Genomic DNA, 16,746 nt, shown 5'->3' on the forward strand with positions numbered 1-16,746 from the left:
CTCACAGAAAGCTGCTTTACTCATGGTTACAGTTGACTGCAAAGAAAGAATACAGGTTAAACGCAGGCCAAGGAAGAGACACATGGGCCTGGAAGTAAAGCAGTATCATTGTCTAGGGCAATTCCCAGCGTTCATTGTCTCATGCCAAGAAGATTAAGATATTGTCTCATGGACACACACACACGGAGTAAATTTAGGTTTAACAGACAAAGGAAAGAGAAAGAACAGTTCTCTCTCTTTGACTCTAAGCTCCATGAATGCAGGACCACATCTATATTGTTCATCATGTTATAGGTGCTCAGACACACTTCTCTGAGAGAGAGGGAGAGAGAGAGAGAGAGAGAGAGAGAAAGAGAGAGAGAGAGATGCCTGAAAGGGAAATCCAGCCCATAGTAGGAGGGCACTGGATTTCATAGGAAGACTTGAGGAGGTGGTGTCTGATTTACGTAGGGCCCACAGATTGGTTGGACCAGGTGTGATGTTTACATAGAGGATGGAGAAGGCTGGCCACCCCACCCTAATCTGATTATGCAAATGGGCTTTTGATTTGGCTGGCACCATGTTGTCTGCTCCTTACTGCACACCTATGTGGCAAAGGGAAGGGAAGATGGAGCCACCATTTTGAACATGCCTGGTCCCAGGTAGCCTTTTCCTATTGGCACAGCTGCTGGCATTCACCCGTGTAAGCTTCTAGCTTGCTTTTCTATGTCTGGAGTTCAATTTTGCACACTGCTCTTTGTTACAAAAGAAATGATTTGGGGGCTGCTTTTCATTAAAAGAAAAACCTTACTGAGAACTTCCTTACCCTCACTATCTGCCTAAATAATTTCTTTTTATTTCCTGTATCAGAGGTGCCAGATGTGGAGCTTCCAGTTGTCCTCTCCCCATGGAGTCAGGACAGCATTATTTTCCTGGCCTCATTGTGTGACAGTATGCAGAGTATTGTCACACAGAAAATTCCCTAAAGCCTCATGGCCCAGAGCTTTACCTCAGCTCCATACAGACATCACTGATTACCCACGTGGCTGATTTCAGTCTCCAGTACTTGAAGTCCCAACCTTAAGTAACCTTGGTAATGTGGCTCAAAGCCACAATCAGAAAGCCCTAAATCACACTGTTACTATCTGACTGGCCCAAGGCCCCCAGGCAAACAGACACTCTTGTCAGTCATGACATTCCAAGGACCTAGAGATTACCTCCAAGAAACCAAGAGCAAAGGTCAGACCACTCTTTGAGTCAGGTTAATTCCTTGCTTCACAAACAGACACCTCTAACAGTGAATATTCTGCCTCTATAATGACAGTCTGTGATAAGAAGGAATTAAGTCAAAGATAAGCAGAGGTAAAAGATGAGACAACAGAGCAATAAGGTTATAATCTGAGTTCCCAAAAACAGCCACACCTGAAGCCAGCTGCCTCCTAGTTTCCTCACTTGCATGCACTACCATATTTCCTTTTTTGCTTAAGTTTGATTGAGTTTATATTTGCCCTTCAAGTTAGAGAAGTTCTGAGGTAGGAGAGAGCGTTTTCATTTCAAAGATTTGAAAGAAAGGCCAGGTGCTGTGGCTCACGCCTGTAATCCCAGCACTTTGGGAGGTCGAGGTGGGAGGATCACCTGAGATCAGGAGTTCGAGACCAACCTGGCCAACATGGTAAAACCCCATCTCTATTAAAAAAAAAACTGATTGCAGTACATTGAGCTCCATAGAGAGAGCGCTGGGGCAAGTGAGAGCCGGACGGGCACTGGGCCTTGCTGAGGAAAAATAACTAAACATGGGCAAAGGAGATCCTAAGAAGCCAAGAGGCAAAATGTCATCATATGCATTTTTTGTGCAAACTTGTTGGGAAGAGCATAAGAAGAAGCACCAAGATGCTTCAGTCAACTTCTCAGAGTTTTCTAAGAAGTGCTCAGAGAGTTGGAAGACCATGTCTGCTAAAGAGAAAGGAAAATTTGAAGATATGGCAAAGGCGGACAAGGCCCATTATGAGAGAGAAATGAAAACCTATATTCCTCCTAAAGGGGAGACAAAAAAGAAGTTTAAGGATCCCAATGCACCCAAGAGGCCTCCTTCGGCCTTTTTCCTGTTCTGCTCTGAGTATCGCCCAAAAATCAAAGGAGAACATCCTGACCTGTCCATTGGTGATGTTGTGAAGAAACAGGGAGAGATGTGGAATAACACTGCTGCAGATGACAAGCAGGCTTATGAAAAGAAGGCTGTGAAGCTGAAGGAAAATATGAAAAGGATATTGCTGCCTATCGAGCTAAAGGAAAGCCTGATGCAGCAAAAAGGTGAGTTGTCAAGGCTGGAAAAAGCAAGAAAAAGAAGGAAGAAGAGGAAGATGAGGAGGTGAAGAGGATGAGGAAGAAGAGGAAGAAGATGATGAAGAAGAAGATGATGATGAATAAGTTGGTTCTGGCGCAGTTTTGCTTTTCTTATCTATAAAGCATTTAACTCCCCTGTACACAACTCACTCCTTTTAAAGAAAAAAAATGAAATGTAAGGCTGTGTAAGATTTGTTTTTAAGCTGTACAGTGTCTTTTTTTGTACAGTTAACGCACTACCAAATGTGTCTTTAGATAGCCCTGTCCTGGTGGTATTTTCAGTAGCCACTAATCTTGCCTGGTACAGTACGGGGGTTGTAGATTGGCATGGAAATTTAAAGCAGGTTCTCTTATTGGTGCACAGCACAAATTAGTTGTATATGGGGATGGTAGTTTTTTCATCTTCAGTTGTCTCTGATGCAGCTTATATGAAATAATTGTTGTTCTGTTAACTGAATACCACTCTGTAATTGCAAAAAAAAAAAAAAAAAGTTGCAGCTGTTTTGTTGACATTCTGAATGCTTCTAAGTAAATACAATTTTTTAATTAGTATTGTTGTCCTTTTCATAGGTCTGAAATTTTTCTTCTTGAGGGGAAGCTAGTCTTTTGCTTTTGCCCATTTTGAACCACATGAATTATTACAGTGTTTATCCTTTCATATAGTTAGCTAATAAAAAGCTTTTGTCTATACACCCTGTATATCATAATGGGGGTAAAGTTAAGTTGAGATAGTTTTCATCCATAACTAAAAATCCAAAATCTTGATCAGTTAAGAAATTTCACATAGCCCACTTATATTTACAAACTGAAGAGTAATCGATCTACTCACAGCATGGGATTATTAAAAATCAATCATTTTGAAAGTCTGTCCTTGAAGGACTAATAGAAAAGTATGTTCTAACCTTTATATGAGGACTCTATTCTTTAACTCCCACTACCATGTAATGGCAGTTATATTTTGCAGTTCCCACATTAAAGAAGACCTGACAATGTATCCCCAAAAGCGTAAGCTTAAAATACAAGACTGCCATATTAAATTTTTTGTTGACATTAGTCTCAGTGAAGACTGAAAATGCTGGCTATAGATGTGTTTTCCCATTTATCTAAATATGGACTGCTCAGGAAATGAGACTTTCCATTAAAAGTATTTTTAATTCATTGGGCCAGCTTCCAAAACAAAGATGCCACATCCAAAATAGAGTATATTTTCCTACATTATGGTTTGCCCCTTTAAAAATCCAAGCAGCTGGGAGGAAAGAAGACACTTAAACTTTGCATCTCAGTATGAATTATTCAATTTATTTGGATGATTTTTCTTTAAAACCCAAACTGATTCATTAGTCATGTTTATCTGCTTACCAGTTTAGTGAACAATTTGGCAATTTTGTAGTTTTTGAGATTATCTTTCTCTTAAAGTGCCAGTATTTTAAAATAGCATTCTTGTAATTTTACACACTTTTGTGATGGAGCTCTGTTTTGTCATATAATTTTGACGTGGATTCTTTCCATTTGCATTTTTTATGTAATTTCAGGAGGAATACTGAACATCTGAGTCCTGGGTGATACTAATAAACTAATAATTGCAGAGGTTTAAAAAAAATACCAAAATTAGCTGGGCGTGGTGGCACACGGCTATAATCCCAGCTACTCCAGAGGCTGAGGCAGGAGAATTGCTTGAACCCAGGAGGTGGAGGTTGCAGTGAGTCAAGATTGTGCCATTGCACTCCAGCCTGGGCGACAAGAGTAAAACCCCATCTCAAAAAAATAAAAAAGATTTGAAAGAAAAACAAATATAGTGAGCAAACAAAAGTGAGTGGTGGCTAAAGCTAAAGACATAGGAAGGGGCAAGATCATGTGAGGGTATAATGGTAACATTAATAATTAGGCATTATCCTAAGTGAATTAATGCAGGAATAGAAAACCAAATATTTCACTCATCAGTAGGAGCTAAACACTGACACAAAAAAAAGAGAACAAGAGACACTGGGGCCTGTTTGAGGGTGGAAGGTCAAGAGAGGGTGAGGTTTGAAAAGCTACCTTGGATAGCTATGCTGATTACCTGGGTGACAAAATTACCTGTACACCGAACACCTGTGACATGCAATTTACCCATGTAACCTGAAAATATACTCCTTGAACAGAAAGTAGAAGTTGGAAAAAAGAAAAAAATAAAGAATTAGGGAATTTGTCCTAAATGCAGTGGGAATCTTCTGAAGGATTTTTAAAGCCAAGCAACATTATCTGATGTACATTTTTAAACATATATAGAGAGAGTGGATGGGACTATGGAGAAGAGTATAAATGAGAAGAGTATTCACATTTAAGAAATTTCAGAAGTAAATTGGCAGGATATGATGTTGGACTGTCTATGGGTGGCAACTTTCTCCAGCAAGTGTCAAAAATTAGCCTCAGATTTATAGCCAGTGGATGAATGTAAGTAGCATTTTTTGAGTTGAGAAAATGGAGGAATTAGGTTGTAAATTAGTTTTGGATATGATAAGTTTAAAATGCCTGTGAGTCATTCAAGTAAGAGGTTGGTTTCAAGGATGCAAGAGAAGAAAGTCTGTCAGAAAGGAGGGAGTGGTCAGCTGTGTTAAATCTTTCTGAGAGTTAAGATGAGAATCAAAAGGTGTCTACTGGCTCTGGAAACGTGACAGCTTTTGAGGACCTCAAGAGCAGTGGCAAAGAAGCCACATGGATTGGGGTAACAAGTGAATGAAATTAAGACTGCACATATATGACATTCTTAATAAGATTTCTATGAAAGAGAGTAAAGAGAAAACTGGACATGGGTGTGAATGAAGTCTATGGAAGGTTTGTTATTAAGCTGAGAAATTCTTGGTCATGTCTGAATGCAGATAGATAGATAATGATAGAAATATGGAAGATGTAGAGGAAAGAAAAATAATGCACTAGTCAGGGTAATGATAACTGCTATAACCAAAGGACTCTGCAATATATGATAGATCAAATATGATAGAAATTTATTTTGCACTCATATAAAGTTCAAAACAGACCTTCTTTTCTTTCTTTCTGTTCTTCTCTTTCTTTCAAGACAAGTCAAGTGCAGCAGTAAGAAGTGGGGAAAGAGTAGAATGAGGAACTTAATCTGTAACTGGCTGTGAAGAATCAATTGAGATAACTCACTACCTTCTGACCAATCCCAAATAGACACTGTTAATGGCAGTTTGTTCTTCTCTAAATGGTGATACTGAAACCCAGGCTCCATCCATCTTGTGGAGGTTCCATCCTTAATATTTGGTTTTCGAATTTGCTGTGCCCCTGTGCATCAAGTGGCAGAAGGTGTTACAGGAGGTAGCTAGGCAGGAATGAGTGGGGCAGGAGAGGGCTACCCCGACGCCCCTACTGGGAAGGTCAGGTAACCATCAGGTGATGGACAGGCAGTTGTTAACTGTCTCTCTAAAATAATACTTGGTCACGGCCAGCACCAGGAAAAGGCAGTCTCTCTGCAGAGAGAGGAAACACCTGTACCTGGTAATCAGCAGCTGTCAAGAGTTGGGCTGGTGAACCCATTAAGAGACAAAATGGCAGAGTATGACCTTCTGGGAGCATTCCACTGCAAAAGGGAAGAAAGCCTCAGGTGAGCATGTATACAACTTCTTAAACACACTGTGCATACTCACCTCCCAAGCACAAGGATGCCACTGCACATACAGGTGGGTTGCCCTAAGGGAAGAATCAAAGAAAAGGGGTGCAATATGCCAGAAATATGCCAGCATATAAAATTCCAAGTCAAAAGGCCAAACACCACACTTGTCCTTCAAGTTGCCCTCTTGGGTCTCTTCCAACTGTACTTTCCTTTTATTCCTACTCAAAAACCTTTTAATAAACTTCCACTCCTGTTCTGAAACTTGCCTCTGTCTCTTTTTCTGCCTTATGGCCCTCAGTCGAATTCTTTCTTCTGAGGAGGCAAAAGTTGAGGTTGCTGCAGACCCATAAGGATTTGCCACTGGTAACCCAGATATTTGCTGCCCCTAAGAAAGAGAGAAGAAGCATTCTTGCTTTTGAAGCTACCTGATCAAGGAGTGATCTGTGCCACTTCTAATCTTATTATATTGAGAAGAATTAGTCATATGGTTCCACCTAAAGGCAAGGGAGGTTGGGGAATGTATTTTCTGGTTGGGCAGCCACTGCTTCCCAGCAACAGCTTTATACCATGAAAGAAACTTAGATGTTAGAGGACAATGATTACTGCTACAGGTAGTAAATAACCAGTTAGAAACATTCTCTGAGAAGGCAGGGCAGAATGGAATCCACAACATACATGGAAGAATTTGCCTTTGGTAGGAGGAAGGACAAACCCTCCATTGAAAGAGAAGGAAGGAGAGGTAAATGGGGGTTTGTATTTTTCTCACTTACAGTGAGTGCCAACTGGAGGAACAGCAAAAAGATTATAGGAGTTGAAACAAAAACAAACAAACAAAAAAACCAAAACCAAAAAAAATAAATAAAAAGAAGAACAAAGAAAGAAACCAAGCTGTGCCCACATTTGGGACCCTAGTCTACTATACAGAATTTGCCTGAGGAATAAGGACTGCTGGTTGCCTACTTTAGCAAGAATGTTTACTAACAGGATTGAATTAAAAGGAATACACAGATAGGATAAACCATGCCTGAAGAAAGTTGAGATTTATTCTTTTGGGGGCTACTTCACACTATTTCTGGCCTCTGTCATGATGACCTAAAGAAAAACTCAGAGAATGAGGTTTTGTCTCAAAATGAAATCACCTTAAAGGCAGTGCCAAAGGCCTTGCCCTCCGTCAAATATAATAGCATAAAAAACAAACTAAAAACCTTGTTAAAAGTAACCTGGGGGAACAGGTCAAAAGATAAACAATAAGTTGTTCTCTACTTGTAGAAGCCAGGAGAAAGCTGACCACAAGCTGGTTCAGGTTAGCCAGCTCTGATACCACAACTGGTGGTGAAGTCAGCAGCACAAATTCAAAAAGCCTTGCTGTGCTAAGCTTCACTATCTTGGCTCTCACACAAGAAAGGGAACTTGTGACCGAAAGGGACACTCCAAAAAGAATTTCAATGAAGTACAACTTGAACAAAAACAATAAGTTGCCCAGATTTCTTGGATCACAGACAGAGGGCCTGGCATGTGGAATGAATGCCATCAGCAGAGAACACAGCCTTGATTGGTAGCTATGGAGCCCACTGCCCACGTGGTGTCCCCAGGCTGGCTTCCTGGTGAATGCTTTTTGGTGAATGCCAATCCACTCCCCCTGCTCCTTCTTGCTGTTTTTTCCTCCCTCCAAATGATTCCCACAGAAATTTTCCCACCCTAGACACCGTGATAAATATTCTTTACTAACATGTCATCATAGTTTGGCTTTGTAAAAAATTTTCCTTCGGGAATGCAGAGCAACATCGATGGTAGGAATGTAAAATGGTTCAACCCTTTGGAGAATCATTTGGCAGTTTCTCACAATGATAAACATATATCTACCCTATGACTCAACAGTTCCACTCCTGGGTATGTATCCAAGAGCAGTGAAAATATATGTTCACACAAAGACTATCACAAGAATGTTCATGGCAGCTTTATTTATAACAAGCAAAAACTAGAAGCAACCTAAATATCTATCAACAGGAAAATGGATAAACAAATTGTCATACATCTACACAATTCAATACTACTTGGCTCTAATAATCTGATTTTTAAAATGGGCAAAAGATTTGAATAGACATTTCTCGAAAGAAGATATACAAATGGTAAACAGGCATATGAAAAAGTGCTCAGCATCATTGATCATCAGAGAAATGCAAATCAAAACTACACTGAAATATCATCTCACTCCAGTTAAAATGGTTTTTATCCAAAAGACAGGCAATAACAAGTGCTGGTGAGGATATGGTGGAAAGGGAACCTTTGTACAATGTTGATGGGAATGTAAATTAGTACAACCACTATGGAAAACAGTAGAAGGGTCCTCAAAAAACTAAAAATAGAGATACAATGTGATCCAGCAATTCTACTGCTACATATATACCCTAAAGAAAGGAAATCAGAATATCAAAGACATATTTACACTCCCATATTTGTTGCAGTACTGTTCACAATAGCCAAGATTTGGAAGCAACCTAAGTGTCCATCAACAGATGAATGGATAAAGAAAATGTGGTACCTATACAGAATGGAGTACAATTCAGCCATAGAAAAGGATGAGATACTGTCATTTGCAAAAACATGATTGTAACTGCAGGTCATTTTGTTACGTGAAATAAGCCAGGCACAGAAAGACAAACATTGCATCTTCTCACTTATTTGTGGGTTCTAAAAATCAAAACAATTAAACTCATGGAGATAGAGCATAGCTTGGTTACCAAAGGCTTGGAAGGGTAGTGGCAGAGGGGTTCAGTGGGAGGTGGGGATAGTTAACAGGTACAAAAAAATTAGTTAGAAAGAATGAATGAGACCTAGTACTTGATTGCATAATGAGCAAACTATAGTGAGTACTTATTTAATTATACATTTAAAAATAGCTAAAAGTATACTTGGATTGTTTATAACACAAAGGATAAATGCTTGAGGGGATGGATACCCAATTTTCCATAATGTGATTATTGCACAATGCATGCCTGTACCAAAATATCTCATGTATCCTGTAAATATGTACCCACAAAAATTAAAAAATAAAAAAATTTGAATACTACTTGGCAATAAAAACAGACTACTGGTAAATGCAATGGCATGAATGAATTACCAAAATAGTATGTTGAGTGAAAGAAAGCCAGATGCATACACGAAATTATGCAGTATGATTCTGGGATGATGAAAATGTTCTATGTCTTGTTTTGAATGGTGGTTGCATGAGTGTATCAAGTTTTCAAAACACATTTAACTGAATTTCTCAAATCAATGCTTTTATTGAATATACATTATACCTCAAAAAATAATCTTTTATGAAATGCTGTTAACATACCCTTTACATATTCTTACATTTCAGGTGCTTGAAAATATGCTTTCTGTCCCTTCTAATACCTTAGAATGGCTTACAAAGCAGTCTAGAATTTAAAGGCAAACACCAACAGCAGTAAATGACACACTGGAGCTAAACCCATGGAGAAACTGGCTAAATATGAGTGCCCTGGCATCTGTCACTGGAATTAAACCCTGTTAACTGTATTTTTGCTACCAACAGACACATCTGCTATTCTGGCTTAGAAGGAGGTAAATGCTAATTCTCGCTATACTGGCTCCTGGGCTTTACACTGAGAGAACTTAGCAAGAATTGACCCATATAGGATGGGAATAGAAAATTCTTGTGTCATCATCTTTTAAAATTTAATTTAATTTTTAAATTAAAAAAAAAATTCCAGGCATGGTGGCTCACATCTGCAATCCCAGAACTAGCACCTTGGGAGGCTAAGGCAAGTGGATAGCTTGAGCCCAGGATTTTGAGCTCAACCTAGACAACACAGCAAAATCCCAAATCTACAAAAAATACAAAAATTATTCAGGTGTGGAGGCATGTGCCTGTAGCCCAGCTACTCAAGAGGCTGAGGCGGGAGGATTGCCTGGGCACAGGAGGCAAAGATTGCAGAGAGCCAAGATCATGCCACTGCACTTCAGTGACAGAGTGAGACCCTGTCTCAAAAAATAAATAAATAAAAATAAAATGTTTTGAGATAGGGTCTTACTCTGTCATCCAGGCTGGAATGCAGGGCATGGACATGGCTCATTGCAGCCTCAACCTCCTATGCTCAATCAATACTCTCACCTTAGCCTCCTGGGTAGCTAGGACTATAGGCGTGCACCATCATGCCCAGCTAATTTTTATATTTTGTTTAGAGACAGAGTCTCCAGATGTTGGTGATGTTGGCCAGGCTTGTCTCAGACTCCTGGGCTCAGGTAATCCTTCAGCCTCAACCTCCCAAAGTGTTGAGAATACAGGTGTAAGCCACTGCACCTAGCCTGTGCCATCATCTTTAACCAATCCCTGTATAGACTCCCTTCCCTGAGTTCCCATTGTATTATTATCTGTACCAAACAACTCAGCTCTTTATTTTGTATATAATAGATTACTTATGAGGCAGGCAATACAGTGGAATAGTTAAAAACGTGGTCTGTGTAATCAGAGAGAAACCTGAGTTCAAATTCTATCTCTGTACTTTATTACCCGTCTAAATTTAGAGAATGCAGTCAGCCTCTCTACGGTTCAATAACATTTTACGCTAGACAGTCTGGATTCCAAGAGGGAGAGATTGAAGAGGGATGTTCCATACTTGCCAAACTTGTCAATTTCACTGTCCTGGGAAAGAATGGTCAGTAGGTTGGGAGAGCTCAACGTGGTTGTGCTAATAGAAAGGAAACATCAGGAATGGGGACAAAAATATTAACTCCCCAGCAATTTGTATGGGATTTCACCACATTCAAAGCTCTTCCACCTAAATTATCTACTATAGAGCAAGTATTATTATCCACACTTAATAAATATAGAAACCGAGGCTCAAAAATTATTGTCTGTATCAATGTGAAGCTGACAACAAACAACTACACCTTCAGTAAGTGAACAAAAAGATTTTCAGTGACTTTTGTTAGTTTCTAATATGGGTAAATATTTTAAACTTTTAATTGACAAATTAAATACGTAAAGAAAAAGGCACAAGTAGTAAGTATACACTGTGATGGATTTTGTAGTAATCAAACATAAGCATGTAGTCATCATCCAAATTAAGAAACTGGACATTCCCAGTGCCTCCAAAACCAGCCTCCACAGCCACTCACCCACAGCTTCCTTTGGTCAATAACTCCCTGGAGTAACCACATCTTCACTTCTAACACTGAAATTAGTTCTAACTGTTTTTGAACTATATACAAGTGGAATCATATTAAACTATATACAAGTGGAATCATATTAAATCACACACTAGGCTCCTTTTTGCCTGTCACCTTTGCTCAGTTTGGTATGATTCATCAATGTTGTGATCACTCATTACTATGCAGTCTTCCATTGAGAGGACATAGCACAGTGTCTGTTCATTCTGGTGGATGGGCATTTGGGTAGTTTCCAGCTGGGGGTTTTTATGATTACTGTTGCTATTAGCATAAAGGTCTGTCAGTGAATGGATATATGAATTTTTGTTCTGCAAAAATTCAGTAGTAAACTTGCTGAGTCTTAGGGACTTCATATGTTCAGCTTGAACAGAGAGTGTCATACTGTTTTCCAAAAGGTTTGTCCCAACTTGCATTCCTACCAGCAGCTAGCTCCTTCTGTTTTCCATTCTTGCCAATATCTGTTACTATCAGTCTTTTGCACTTTGGCCATTGTGGTGAAGCTGGGGCACATTTTATCTTCTGCATTTAGATTTCGATACCAACTGTTGGCAGTCTTTTTTTTTTTTTTTTAACTGCTATTTGAGTTTCATTTCCTTTCACACAGTGGCTGAGATACTTTCGTTCCAATTTCTTCTTTTTACTTAAAGTTGTCCACTCTACAATAAATTCTAGTGAGTTCTTGTCTTTTCTTTGTTTTTACCCTTGATATTGCTTTCAGTCACCCTGACATGTACTTCTTAACCATCCATCAGAGCCACTCCTCCAGGTGACCTCTGCAACATTGGTCAGAGCATTCAGCCACCTGGATCATGACCTCACTTGTATCCCCAGGGTACCTGGGTTTGAATTTTCTCTCCTATCTCATCTAGTCTCATTCACACCCATCCTGGGACCAGTTCTAGTTCCATTTCTTTACCAAGCCTTTAAAACTGTCAGATAGGCTGGGCGCGGTAGCTAACACCTATAATCCCAGCACTTTGGGAGGCCGAGGTGGGCAGATCACCTGAGATTGGGAGTTCAAGACTGGGCTGACCAACATGAAGAAACCCCATCTCTACTAAAAATAAAAAATTAGCTGGGCATGGTGGCACATGCCTGTAATCCCAGCTACTTGGGAGGCTGAGACAGGAGAATTGCTTGAACCCAGGAGGCAGAGGTTGTGGTGAGCCCAGGTCGTGCCACTGCACTCCAGCCTGGGCAAAAAGAGCAAAACATCATCTAAAAAAAAAAAAACCCTGTCAGATAATAAAAATAGTTAACATTTGTTGAGAGTTTACAATTTTCCAGAACATTATAATAATCCCACATCCTACACAAAAAATTTTATGTTTTAAGGTGGGGAAACTAAGGAATAGGAAGATTCAAAAGTTTCCAGAGTTCAAACTGCTACTGATTGGAAGAGCCAGAATTCAAACCCAGCAAGTCTTCACCCTCCAGTGCACACTCTTAGGACTTCAGTGACTTCAGCTCCATTGTCTGTGCCACTCAACTGCAAACCCTATTTAGATTCTTGCATTTTGGGTCATCTTTATATTTCCATCTCCATCACCATGATTTTGAATCTTTGGGATCTCCCATCTGATTTTGTGGGGCATTTAACAAAGGGAAATATTGGTTGAAAAGAAAAGTAAAAACTTAAATATTCTATGTGAGAAATAATACTACAAGGAGAAAATGCAGATAACAAATCAGAAGAATAATGTATGACAAAGATTTAATATTCTTACCACCCTTTTACAAATCCATAATAAAGAGGCAAGCAACCTAATAATTAAAAATGAGTAACATAAGAGTTGATCCTTTCATAGTTCTCATGCATGATGATTGGATGTTCATGCTCATGTGCGAGATGTGCTTCCTTCAAGTCTCATTGAGCTATGAGCACATTACCATCTGATGTGAAAATAATAATAAAAATAAGTAATGTAAGAATAAGGCAAGCAATTCACACTAGTGGAAATGGCTAAGTAACTTATAAAAAGGTTTGCTTCACTGGCAATCAATCAAAAATGAAAATCTGATTTTTTACCTTATACTTTCCTATATTGTTCATGTATTTATTCATTTTGCAAGGAGTATGTATTAGTTTTTATCCTTTTAACATTTAATTTGATTGATTAATTATTTAATTAATTTTTTAGAGATGAGTTCTCAGTGTGTCACCAAGGCTAGAGTGCAGAGGCATGATCATGGTTGACTGCAGCCTCAAACTCCTGGTCTCAAGCAATCCTCCCACCTCAGCCTCCAGAGTAGCTGAAACTACAGGCACATGCCCACCACACCCAGCTAATGTTTTATTTTTTGCTGAGATGGGGTCTTGGTATGTTGACCAGGCTGGTCTCAAATTCCTGGCTTCAAGCAATACTTCCATCCTGGCTTTCCAAAGTGCTAGAATTACAAGCATGAGCCACTGCTCCTGGCCTTATCCTTTTCTATTAGTTATTTCTATTTTGAGGAAACAAAAGAGTGTATATCACACATTCTAAGAATCTGAAACTCTCTGGGGTCTAATGGCAAGGATTAACTAGTTTAAGCAAAGAGCTGCATTTCTAAGAAACCATTTATCACTCACTCAGTTTTTTTTTACTTACTCAATTTTCTGACCCCTGGTTTCTGGGCAAATTAGTCACATCTGGACAGTGTCATCAGGATCTGGCACATTTTGCCTCTCTCCCTCTCCTTTTTGTCCTGTGGATACAGCAGGGCCCTATAAACCAGACTCCTGGGACTTACCTGCAGTACTACATTTTCTACTGGATCCCAGCCAGACTGGGCTCATTTGTGGCCAGTTCAGATGCCACAGCCCCTAGAGTGACTTATTAAAAATCTACATGGTCTGTTGATGTGACATGTCTTCCTGGAAGAAAATCCAGCCATCACCCTAGCCCAGCTTATCTTTCATTCCTCTCTCATCTTCTTCACTTTCAACCATGAGCTTACCTGTCCTTCATACAAGAGTCCTTAAAATATAAAATAGTGTCTATAATTTATTGAGTGTTGTTATAACCTCAAGTTAAGAATCAACATGTCTTCTCATTTTAATCCTCCCAACAATGCTTTTAGTTGCATATAATCACGATTTTACAAACATAAAAAATGAAGCTCACACAGGAACAGCAGAGCCAGGATGCTAAAGTTTGTCTGACTGGCCTTCTTTTGACCAGGCGTCTTCCTTCAGCTTTTCTTTTGTCCTTACTCTGTTCTCTGTTAGGTCTGGATTCCTAGCACCATCGGGTGACCTCTCTCTCCCCATATAATCGTTTGGACTTCTCCTGATAGTGCCCAGGCAAGCCCTTAACAGTTTCCTTTTGTTGTCATCTGCACAGACACCTGTATGATCAGACATGCCCATCAGTTTCTTCCTGAGTCTTTACGCTCAATACCTGTCAATCCAGTGCAGCCCAACTCAGAGTCTCCTCTACCTGTCTCCAGTAACCTGCAGCATTAGATGATTCCAGTTTGAATGGGAAGATGCTTTATGTTTCTCTTGACTAAAAAACTTGGACTAGCAGGGCTTATTTGAGTTTTCAAAGAAGAATATATCAATCTAAGTAAGTTTATAATGCCAAGTAAATTCTCTAACAATGTTCCCCAATCTTTTTGGCACTAGAGACCAGTTTCCTAGAAGAAAATTTTCCATGAACAGAGATAGATAGGGGTGAGGGTGAGGGTATGGTTTTGGAATGAAACATTTCTACCTCTGATCATCCAACATTAGTTAGATTCTCATAAGGAGCACACAACCTAGATCCCTCGCATGAGCAGTTCACAATAGGATTCACACTCCTCTGAGAATCTAATTCCGCTGATCTAATGGGAGGCAGAGCACAGGCAGCAATGCTCACTTGCCTGCCACTCACCTCCTGCTGTGTGGTCTGGTGCCTAACAGGCCACAGACCAGTACCAGTCCACTGCCCAGGGGCTGGGGACCCTTGCTCTAATAGGAAAAAATTCAGAAAAGGGGATGGGAGGTGGCATTTTACAGAAAAGGAAGCTGAGTCTCAGAAAGGGTTTGGCTTGGCCCAAAGTAAGCAGCAAAATGTGAAAATGAAATTCCACTTTCTAATCATTGCCTCTGAGCCTTGTCCTCTTTCTGTCCCCACCAAACACCCTTCATGAGTTGGCAATAAAGGTCTCCCTCCTAGATTTTCATGCTTGTAGGAGAAGTCATTAACTCAGAGAATCCCTGAGATGCATGGGGACAAGACTAGCCTTTTCTCCTTTCTCCACGTTACTCCATCTGGCCTTGCAGTGAGCCCTCTCTATGAGTAAAATTGTTGACGAGACAATCCACTCAATTATAGCATCTTATATTATTATTTCATGAAATAAAATGTTCAGCTCTTGATTACCAGTCTCCCAATTTTCCACCAAGGATGTGATGTGTTCTCAATGTATATTTAAGTTCTGTGAAGGTTTTCTATTTATGCATTTATCCAATAAGTGTCAAGACATAAAGAATGCTAAATTCCAGGAAGAGAAAGAAGAGCCTCATAGAATAAGGGGTTTAATTTCATAAAAAGATTTGGATCAAATTCACTGGCTTCTTTTTGACCTCCAGATCCATTATCTTTCTAACTCAAGGCTCAAGATGAGCCTGCATTTTTATGATTCTTTCAGATAGTCGATCATAACAAGTTATGCTACCTTGGTCAACTGGCTTCACTTAATATTCCACCCAGAAAAGCACACTTGCTTTTCCTTCTGACAACAGCAGCCCTAGTAACAGCCAGCATTGTCCAAGGGCATAGAGCCAAATTGCTGCTGACACCGCTGCCACCTTTTGCTCCCTGACACCATCTAACAGAGTCTTGTGTCCCTCCCATATTTCATGCCTTCCATCCCTGGGCTCCTCCTCTCTTGCCACTGAGGAGTTCAGTAGGTGCCCACATTAGACACACTTCCTCACTGGCCAGACAGCAGGTGGGGAGAACCACAAACTCACTTCAGCTGCTGTCTTGAGATGCAGCTTTCTCAGGCACAGCTGGAGAGATCAAGTACACAGTCTCAAAGTGCAGTGGTCATGTCTTGTTCATCTTTGCATCCTAGCATCTAGAATAGTGTTTAGCACCGGGTAGAAGCTCCACAAATATTTGTGGAAAGAAGGAAGAGAGAGAGACAAGAAAACTGACGTGATTTGCCTAAGACACCTAGTTTAGTAGAGAACTAGGTACAAATCCTGGCTCCCAAAGTCCTATATCCATGCTCACTCAACTCTACCACCCTAGGTTTACACTGGCCTCCTGAAAGAAAGAAAAATGAGATAAATAACAAGGGAAGGGAGAGAGGATACAGAAGAGAACACCTAGTAAAGAAAATTTGGGGTTGAATTTGCAGGTGGCATAACCGCAAGGCAAGAAGAGCTGATGTTTTCCTGGGTCTGAGGTGGTCTACTCCAAGGCAGATATATTGTAGTTATGGATAAATGGTGTTATGGATCAAATTCTCACATCTGGAAAAGGCCTCGAAAAATACTTGATTCCAGGCATAGTGTAAGTAGCTCAAAATGCATATTTTCAAAATGTAAATATGGCCAATCACCATTATCCCACCTCTAATTGTCAAGCTTTTCTATACTTCATTTAAAAAATAAATGTCTTTTCCTACCTAACCCAGCA

At 39.9% G+C, this 16,746-nt stretch overlaps 1 non-coding gene and 1 pseudogene across 1 annotated transcript; both read left to right on the top strand.

Moving 5' to 3' along the window:
* The first annotated feature begins 1,772 nt into the window (after window positions 1–1,772).
* Window positions 1,773–2,406, top strand: LOC105713256 (high mobility group protein B1-like; annotated as a pseudogene).
* Window positions 2,407–12,924: 10,518 nt separating this feature from the next.
* Window positions 12,925–13,027, top strand: LOC135272180 (small nucleolar RNA U13). Its single transcript, XR_010340270.1, has one exon. It is a non-coding gene; the product is annotated as a small nucleolar RNA U13 (small nucleolar RNA).
* The last annotated feature ends 3,719 nt before the right edge of the window (window positions 13,028–16,746 follow it).

The sequence above is a fragment of the Aotus nancymaae genome, unplaced genomic scaffold (assembly GCF_030222135.1).
Source record: "Aotus nancymaae isolate 86718 unplaced genomic scaffold, 86718_ANA_hifiasm-v0.15.2.pri h1tg000006l, whole genome shotgun sequence".
Classification (NCBI taxonomy): Eukaryota; Metazoa; Chordata; class Mammalia; order Primates; family Aotidae; genus Aotus; species Aotus nancymaae.